The sequence below is a fragment of the Hakea prostrata genome, chromosome 9 (genome assembly GCF_041222555.1).
Source record: "Hakea prostrata isolate BN-2017 chromosome 9, UWA_Hpros_2, whole genome shotgun sequence".
NCBI lineage: Eukaryota > Viridiplantae > Streptophyta > Magnoliopsida > Proteales > Proteaceae > Hakea > Hakea prostrata.
Genome location: NC_142608.1, coordinates 61696773 through 61707003, shown reverse-complemented (window position 1 = coordinate 61707003; position 10231 = coordinate 61696773). Strand labels below are relative to the sequence as shown.

General features: G+C 31.5%; 1 pseudogene across 1 annotated transcript; it reads right to left on the bottom strand.

Moving 5' to 3' along the window:
* Positions 1–5324: 5324 nt before the first annotated feature.
* On the bottom strand, positions 5325–9694 carry LOC149006007 (glutathione S-transferase L3-like; annotated as a pseudogene). The gene is made up of 10 exons (XR_016175643.1): positions 9537–9694; positions 9322–9396; positions 9119–9179; positions 8661–8747; positions 7597–7695; positions 7401–7503; positions 7224–7299; positions 6709–6816; positions 5806–5886; positions 5325–5680 (listed from the first exon to the last, which is right to left on the bottom strand). The product of XR_016175643.1 is annotated as a glutathione S-transferase L3-like (transcript).
* Between the last annotated feature and the right edge of the window lie 537 nt (positions 9695–10231).

Genomic DNA, 10231 nt, shown 5'->3' with positions numbered 1-10231 from the left:
TAAACCAAGATAACCATATTAACTCCATAGAGTAACACTTTCACCTTCACCCCCACCCTTATGCAAAAGAGGGGAAGGACATTTTGATTATTAAAGATGTTTTTTTTTCCACCCCATGCTAAAACAAATGCACCTAAAATTTGGATCCTTCCAATAATTACAGTACATTTTATTTTCACAACTCAGTAGTCCAAGAGGGTCTCAGACATGCCATTAGCTTTACTGAAGGTGAGAAGCAACATCAATTGAATGCAAAGTTAGGTTCTTACTTCCTAGCCCTAGAAACTTAGACTGAATATATATATATATATATATATATATATATATGTATATATATATATATATATATATATATATATATATATATATATATATATATATATATATATATATATATATTATATATAGTTTTCAATTTTGTTTTCAATTTTGGGTACAGAATTTCTAATAAATCTCATAAAACTCTGCCTACAAAGTTTAAACATTCGATAAAACTTGTCAAAACGAAATTGGATAAGCTCTCAAGCAAATAAACAAATTAAATTAAATACTAATATATGACATTAGTTATAAAGTTGTTGGATGTACTATGAAGGTAAATAATATTTCGAACTGTATAATGTGAAGTAGTGAATTAAATGAACACAATAAAATGTTTAAGATTTTGATGTTTATTTTAAATGCTAATCACGTGAGATGTTTTAAGAGTATATCATTTATTTCTTATTGTTTCTTAGTAATTTTAAACTATTTTGTTCATACACTATGCATGATATTTATTGGAAAAAAATTGTAGGAACACACCAAGATAATTGGCAAAAAAACATAATACTCCAAAACTAGGCCAAATTGGCAATGACTTCTTTTTTTTTTTTTTTCATTAGAAAAATTGATTAATTAAAATAAATGACAAATATACCTTAGTTGTATTGTTCTAGATCTTATAATATAAAATGAAGAATTAAAGATAAATCAACAAGATGAAATTAAGGATTCAATATTTTAGAGGCAACATTGTAAAGTAATAAGAGATTAATAGTAATGTATGAATTATACGAGATTATCTAAGGGCCGGACAGAGTTTGGAATCGGATCAAACAAGATCAAACAGGAATAATTATAAAATAGAGGGGGGAATGAAACATGGATTCAACAAAAACATTGATCGCGGATTTTGGAACACAAATGATAGTAAAACGGTTTCCCCCCCCAACGTTCCGTTAGTGTAAGGTGATCTCGTTCGTGAATCTAAAGATTTCACCACGGGTTATTCGTTCTGTCCGAGATTTGAAATCTCGTTCATGTCCACGCCCTAAGGATGACTTAATGAAATTCACTAATGGGAGTGTACCATTGTGAAAATTTAAGAGACTTTTTTTGATTGTCTTTGTCAAATTGATCTCTTTTTGGAGTGTCCATCATTTTTGCGAAATGTTTTGATGTGTCTGTTATTTTTTATTTTTTTAAGAAATAGATTATGCATGATTGATGATAATAAATAATCATACAAAAATCACATTAATAATCAAAATGTTTGTGGCTATTGTATTTAGTTATTCTATGTATTTAGCTATAATTCAACACAATGATTTTCAATTTATCTTTTTTTGAATAATATGATTGACATATTGGAGGAAATTGAAATACTACTAACCTATAAGAAGAAAATCTCAGGTAAATTTTTATTTCTGATATCATAACAATATGAATTAAAATTATACTATTTATTTTTAATTAGTTGAATGATTTTCCAAATTCTTCAATTACAAAATGTAACATATTTCAATATATATATTAGGTGCTTCTAGCCTATTCTTTTTATTATGAATTGTAACTTTGAAGTTTAACTAAAATAGAAAAAAGAACTATAATTTTGAGTATTATTATATAAATTAGTTGAATAAAGTAACAAATTTGCAATTGTGAAGTAAAGTTATATTGAAATTGTTGTGGTATAAAGTTAATTTGATAAGAGGATTATATATATATATATAATAAAATCTATACATGCAACTATATATAAGAAAAAAATGAAAGAAAAATTTTGAAGTATAAATTTGAAAAAAAATAAATAAGAATATCATCATACTTGGCAATAATTTATCTATGAATTTTAAATATAATATCATATATTCTATTCTGAATAGTATTGTTTAACCAAAATAACAATAAAGTTGTTATTTCATGTTAGCCAATTGTACGATATTTCATTATTTTATTAAAAAAAATCTTACAAAATATCAAGATTCGTATCTCAACTCATATTCTATTATTATTTAAAAAAATACAAAGAATAAATAAAATGAATGAAATTGTTTAGTCAACAGTAAGAAAGTTTAGGGAGATGAATAGATTCTAATAGAAAAAGATGGATATAGAAATTGAGAGAATTTAGGAAAAGATTTTAAATTATTATTATTTATTTCTGAGATATAATGAATTTAATAAAATTAGGAGATTTTTTTTGAAGGCAACTAATCTATCAAGAATATCCTGATAATTTATAATTAAAAAAAAAAAAAAAAAAGCTAAACTCAAATTGGTGAATGAGATAAATCCATAAGATTTTATTTCTTAAAAATAAAAAATAATCGAATCCCAAATACGGAATTTTGGTTTCTATAAATTAAAAAATTATATTAAAAAATAGATTTGTAGGTAAAAAAGGGAAGAGAGTTTTTATTTTTTAATTACCTTTTAAGAATTTACCAAATTATATCATATCTCAAAGTTGGATTATGATCTTGCATTCGAATTACATGTCACCATGGAACATGAGGTTCACCTTGTGAGTTGTTTTCATAGATTCGAGCTTCTAGTAGGGGTGTACGCTGCCCTCAGGACTGCGTTGGAGTTGCCTCGGTTTCGTCTTTCCCTCCCGCTGCTTGCGGCGGTTTCCTCTTTCCCTCCCGCTGCTTGAGCATTGTTTGGAAGAATGTCTCAAATCTTTCAAATTGTTACAATGTGTAACAATATATATATTTTTTTGTTTGAGTTGGATCTTTTTTAAGCAAGTATACTGTAGACACGAGACATTTCTAGCAAGTTTTACCTTGTATAGTCACATTCTTCGTTCCGGTTAGGGCTGTAAAATCTCCAATGAGTTTCAAAGGTTATAGATATTTTTAAAGGAATCTTTTGTTGTCATTGTGTAAGGTATTTTTGGATTGTTAAGCTGATTCAAAATTTTTTATGATTAATGAAATCCATTGCCAGTTTCTGAAGCAGCAATGCTAAGATTGACCACTGACAATTTTTTTCCAGGCCAATCTGCTTTCACTCGTACTTAGCTTCAGTCACAACTATTGTTTAGTCAATAAGTTTTTTGTGTAATTTTCATCCATCTAATACTCACTGTAAATGGATAGGTCTCTCATTCTTGAAGAATCATCTAGTAAGAACTCTGTGAGTTCAAGTATACTGACAGGGAGGAGTTCTGAGTAGCAAATGCCTTCCCTAAACTATAGCAGATCCTTCTTGAGAATGTGAATATAACTCAACAGAGTTATTATGCAATTTCAAATTTACATTCAGGTAGAATCTTCAGTTATTGTTGTTCAGCTTGTCAACGGTGTGTAGATTATTGTGTCTCCCCATTCCTGAATGTTATTCTATTCGTATGTTTTAGTCTCAACTCTCAACATGTATTAAATATCTGATCTAAAACAGTCCAATTATCAGGTCAAGCCAAGACATTGAAAATCTTATTCTTGTTGGCCATTCTGATCCCACTGTTTCTTCTCATCTCGGACTTGCAGTCAATGCATTTTTGTGTTTTGAAGGCTAACAGAGAATAAATAATGAATTGAATTGCTTGAGGTCGAATGTAAACTTGAACAGTGTTCTTCAAATTTATGAACAGGAAGCTTGCTTGATGACCTCGTGTGCTTCACACTGTCAAGGAGTTGGCTGGATATATGCACCATTCCCATCTGAGTTTACAAACTAAAAATTTTCACAAGGAGGAAGAAGGCAGCAGCAACTTGCACAAAAGTTAATCAAATTCTGAGTTGTATCCTCAGCTCCCACAATGGGTATGTTAAATCCTATTGCTAGCTACAATTGAAAAGCACTTTAAAAAGGAACGACAAAATTAAAAAAAAACACTTTCCATTGCTATATTGATTCGAAAGAGTGAGCTATTAGCAGTTACTCATATCCTTTATAATCTTGTTTAGCAGACTGCATTGGCAGGATCATCGTGTTCACCTTTGCAAACAATAGGTGCTACTGTGGTAAGTGAAATAGTTATTTTATCATTTGCTATCTCAAATTTTCAATTAAAAAAAATTGACGAAACTTTTTGTAAATGCATGAATCTCATGGAACTGGCTTTGTTTCACAGCATAATGGCGCCAACCTTTTTGCTGCTGGGACGACTGCATCTTTGATAGGCCAATCTTCTCTCTCTTTTGTTGTCCTATGGTTGAGGTTATTAGCCTATAGTTTTTTGTGGTGTACCTTTAACACTACGTGATATTACCCGAACACAAATTGTTTTTCCTATTTGTCATTACAACAACAAGGTCTCTTACGGGATTCTTGATCAACCTTAAATTGTAACAAAATGCACTATCTTAATCTATTATGAAACTAGGATTCTAGGATTCTTGGCCAGATGAACTAGTTTTCTTATAATAAGAAGTCCAGCTACTAATAAATATTAGGGATAATTACTATTGCTCCTAGTTTGTAGTTTGATTTTATTACTAATAAAATTATGTTCCTTAAGAAATTACTGTTGCCCCCCTTCCTTATAACGGTGTTAAGTAGCCGTTAAATTTGAATATATAATGTCTAATTTGTCCATCATTTAAATTAAGAAATCAAAAGACGATGCTATCCTATTTATAAAAACCAGATTAAATGTCAATTTTACCCTAAACTGCATTTATTTTGAATTAAAGAAATGGGTAAAATCCAAATCCGATTTGGTTTCCATCTTCACTAAGCTTCATTTATTTAAAATTAAAGAAATGGGCAAAATCGAAATCCGATTTGGTTTACCGACAAAATCCAAATCCGATTTGGTTTCCCACCATCACTAAACTTCATTTATTTTTAATTAAAGAAATGAGTTGGTTTCCCACCTTCACTAAACTTAATTTATTTTGAAAATATTTTAGGTGATATTCAGTTTCCAATTTGAGTTAAATTCGATTTTCCTTTCTCTTCGGTTTCTATTTGAGTTTTATTCAATCATTCTTTCTTTATTTTGTGGTTTTTTTTTTTTTAAGAATAAAATGGATTATAGTTAATTTTTTCTCCACATTTAATTAAGGATACTACTGTATCTTGACAAAAGGGTAAATAAGAAAGAGAAAATTGACAATAAAACAAAGATTTCACTCCTTGAACCAAAGCAAAACACAGTTTTTTCAGCGGTAGCTTTGTTCAAATTATAGATCCTTCAGGAAGTTAAGGGCTAAGATATGTATGATGTAGTTTATTTCTTATATTTGAACAAGTTTTACCCATTTAACGAATTAATTTCCAGCAAATACAGTTCCTTAATCTATTAAAGACTTCAAACCTTATTTAATGACCTTATGTCTTCACAATAAGATTTCATATTTGTACTCTACTACACTCCTTAGAAGCACTAAAGCATTCAGCAATGCATAGAGCTTGATATTCAATTTATAAGCTGAAGAAATCAACAAAGCATTCAAAATTGTGCCTGCAAAACCAATCCCCAAAGAAAGAGTTAAGCATCACTCTACAATGTCCTTAACAACAAAGTAAATTAACAAAGGCGACAATTCAGAGATTTAGATTCTTGGTATGATGAGTAGAAAGGATTACCATGAATCGTTTCTTGTAACTTTCAACAAGCTCCTTGGGATCACGTCGGGTTTGATTATAAGATTCAATCTTGTTCATTTCCTAAAATCAAAGCCATTCATAAATATACAACGTCCACAATCTTACATGTGCAATAATCCGTTCTATAAACCAAAGTTGGCATCTGATCAAGGAAATAAATGATACTAACAAGCATAAGAGAAAAACGGATACACCAAAGCACAACAAACTGGAATCCAAATCATTTGAACAGGTAGACAAATCAGTTGTTGCTTAATCTGGACAATTAACGATCAATCTAATGAACCAGATTAAAGCATGAAAGGTTGTGGGTGTTTCAAATAGAAACCAAGAATTCTATATTTTCCTGATTGGTTTTCTCATGTCTGTATCCTCTATTGTTTTACCTCTCTAAAAAAATTTGCAGAGTTTTTCTATCACTGGAGGAAGCCTACATTTTCCAGATTGTGTCAATCTAGTAACTCTCAAAAGTGTTATATTGTTCTTGAATCCTATGTGCAAGATAGAATCAGGAAATCAACGAGTATAGGGCTTTGCAGCATCCTTGGAGGGGAGAAAATTGTTTAAACACAATTGATAGGGATGAATTACGTCATAAGGAAAGCAATGCCATGACGTGTCCTAAAGATCTACCTACCTGCTATTTCAGAACTCCACCATTTTGAACAATTTTGTTCCACTAGTTGTAACATTTAGGGCTATAGAAAATTCCCAGTTTGATGAAGAATTGTATGAACGACATGAGAGTCCATCTCCCAAGATTTAGGGGAATAAAGAAATGCTAATTCACCTCAGAACATAACAAAGACAAGATGGAATGAAGCAACAATTCTCAAATAACAATCTAAAATTAGTTTCTAGAAGAAGATTTAAACAGCGTACCTCAATCCAGGTTGCTAATTTAGGCCTTCCTGCTGTAATATCGTAGTTCTTTACCTCTAGTAGGAAGGGCTGAAATCTTTCTATAAATGGTGCATAGGCTATATCTACCTGAATGTTGCATATACACAGTCATGAAGTAGAGATGGCATAAACGAACAGAGGAGAAAACATGGACATTACTTTTTTAAATCTATGGATGCAAGTAGAGTAATAGGCACTGAATGCAATGACTTGTAGTGGAACTGTAACAGCTAAGTTGAGAAGAGTTTGTAGAGAGGTTAGATGTCTTTCTAGTTATTAGACCTTAAGGAGGATGCCTTTTTGATAGGTGGAATGTTGATTTTTATTGGCATAGATGGGGAAATCCATCAAAGTAGAAATAGTGTTCAAGGAGTATCATAGGCTATATATGCATCATTTTGTATGCCTTCGTAATGCTTGCAAATATGGGACTGCTATGATTTATAAAGGTATAGAACATGGCAACATGGGATAAAAAAAGAATATATACTTACCAAACTAAACTGGCCAAGGAAGAAAGGCCCATCATCAAATTTTGAAAGAGCTTTTTCACTTGATCAAAAGCAGAACCTAGTGAAGGACATTGAAGAAGGTCATCTAGTACTTATATATAGTACAAACTCTGACTTGATATATTTAGTCTCAAAAGACAGCTAGAAGCTAATCCTCACCAGCTTCATTGTCTCGACCTTCCTTTAATGCAGTAAACACCGTTTTGTTGAATGTGTCAGTGTAGGACAATAACTCTTCTGCAAACTCTCTCTTTGTTGCATCCTACAGTATACCAAATAAAGGTTTAAAGTCAGGATTTGAAGTGAATATCAATCTTCTCACCATGGTTGTCAGATAGAGATATCCATGTCTTACATCAGGGAAAAGCGGTGGCCCTTCAAAGTGCCTATCAATATATTTCATCAAATCAAGACTCTCTCCTAGAACTTCATTATTGTGTTCCAATGATGGTACCTTGCATACACAAACACATTTTTGGTTTTAAGAATGAGACTCAATACTAACAAATCAACAAGCTAACTCGGAATTATTTGCCCTTTCCACCTTTTACCTTCATTTATTTGATGAATACAAGAGTATACATATTATACACTGCTAACAAATGAGATGTTCGTGAGCAAAAAGAAAAATCAAGAATGAAAGAGAAATGTATACATTGCCACTGAGACCTCTTAGAAAGGGGAAATATTTAAGGAAACAAGATTCAATAAGAAAGCTATGATTTCTGTAATAGAAATTGAAAAAATAAATAAGAAATTTAGAGTATACGTAAAAATTAATAGGTAAGCAGCTGTTCATTGTTTACGGATCATAGAATAATAGACCTCGAAATGGTTTCTAATGGAGAGACATTTCTCTTAGTAAACCCTTTTAGATATGCATATCCTTTCTCGCCACTTCTCCTAAAGTTATCTTAGGTCTGCCCAGTTCTTTCAGTTCCTTCAATTTGGATCAAATCCTTTCCCCCATTGAATGTGGCTATGCCACCTCAATCAACTTTCTCTTAGCTTATCCTTCATAAGTTTATTTTTTTCCCCCAAAAGGAACTGCTTTGGGTTCATTCATATTCCCAAAATGTGACTGGTCTTACTTCTCAAACTGATCGAGGAAAAGGGAATCAACTATCAAATGACCCCCTGGGGGGGCGTTATTCCCGGTCCAATACGTTGACTTGAAGGTACAAATGAAGAAAACACTTAGAATTAATCTGTACAGAAGTTTCTAAAGTTTTCTTCTAGAAGAAACTGCCATAGGTCATCTATATCAAGTAATACCTAACCATAACTTATTAGCCCATAGCTCAACAGTTTACTTTCTTATGCAATTCTAGCAGATGTCAATGCACTTTTCAATGTCAATAAGCTCCTCACAGATTCCCTGTTTATAGAAAGTCCAAGTCAAAGTACAAAAAATTTCACCTTATTTGGGGGATACACCTTCTCTTTGTACCAAGCAGGCCTATTTTGCAAATCAATTGGCACCAACTTAATGACTTCCTGCAGTCCCTGCTTCTCAGCACAAAGAAGAAAAGAGAGGGTGACAGAACAAATCTCAAAATAGTGCCAATGGAAACAGAGTCTGAAAAACACTAGAAGAATAAACAATTATCAAATTATTCATACTTAGAAATATGGGATAATAAGTTTTTGAAACTTAAAATCCTGAAAGAAAAACCTCTGATTTTCATATTTTAGAAGTTAGGTTTGGGTCTGAAGTACCATCATGTTTTCCAAAATTGTTAATGCTGGGCAAATGGGCATGTATATGGTGGCCTGGAAATTCTGATGTCTACAGAGAGGTCTATAATATATGGGCTCACCCTAAAAGGAAAAAATCACTGTTCATGAGACAATAATGAACGCAACTGAACAACAACCTTACAATTCCTGGTAATCCAAGCACGCTGCGCAAATGGGCATGTGTAAGATATGTACAACCTTCGACAAGGAAATCCAACACATTGAACAGTAAGAATTTATAGAGAGAATGCAAATTTGAAAACATTTAAAGTTTAAGGAAACAAAGCAATAACAAAAACAGAGAGCTTGAATCAGAAAAATAGAGCCAAACTGAACAAACCTGGTGGTACCATCGAAAAGGGAAGGAGGTTTAGACGTGGAATCCAAAGCAGGGGGGAGAGATGCTTGATACCTTCTGATATCACCAAAATGTAGATAACAGAGGAACCCATTAAAAATTCGTAAGAATTTGTTAAAAAAGAGCTCAGAAATCAATAGATGTGAGAGCCCAGAAAGAAAAGGGAGAAAGAGCTCCAAAGAGTAAACCCAACATACCCAATCGCCATTGCTGTCGTTCAGAGCTCCTGCACTTGGGGATTAATTCAGAATTCCGAAGTAAAGCTTATGGTCTGCTACCGCACGTAGGACGGATGGGAAAGCAGATTTATCGAGAGTACTGAGCCCACTAGTTGAGAATCATAATTTTTTTTCTTTTTTTCTTTCAAGGGAATCATAACGGTAGTATTTGAGCTCTTCATTTCATAAAAGAAAATAAAAAAAATAAAAAAATAAAAAAATAATAATAATAAAAATTGGTAATAAGGTTTTATTCTTTTGACAAGTAAGCAATCTTTCTTCCCATTGGTTCTTAGAATGTTATATATCATTACTATCATACTATTATACTATCATATAACTATTATAAAAGTATGAATTCAAGGGACACGGTTATGTTTTCGTTTTCTTAAATACCCTTATCTTTTCAATTGATTAGAATTTATAATAATAATTATAATTAATTAAAATTAATATTAATTAATACCACTACCTCATTTTAATTCTACCTCTCCTTAATGGAAATTGAAACCGTTAAAAAAACAAATTGAAAAAGACAAAATCTCTTAGATTTTTTTTATTTTTCTCCTCATTGAAAACCTACTGAATTTTTCTACAAAATTTTTACTTTTCAAATTATCTTCAGTCATTAATTTAAGTGTATATAGGTATATCTATCGCTGTATATTCATTAC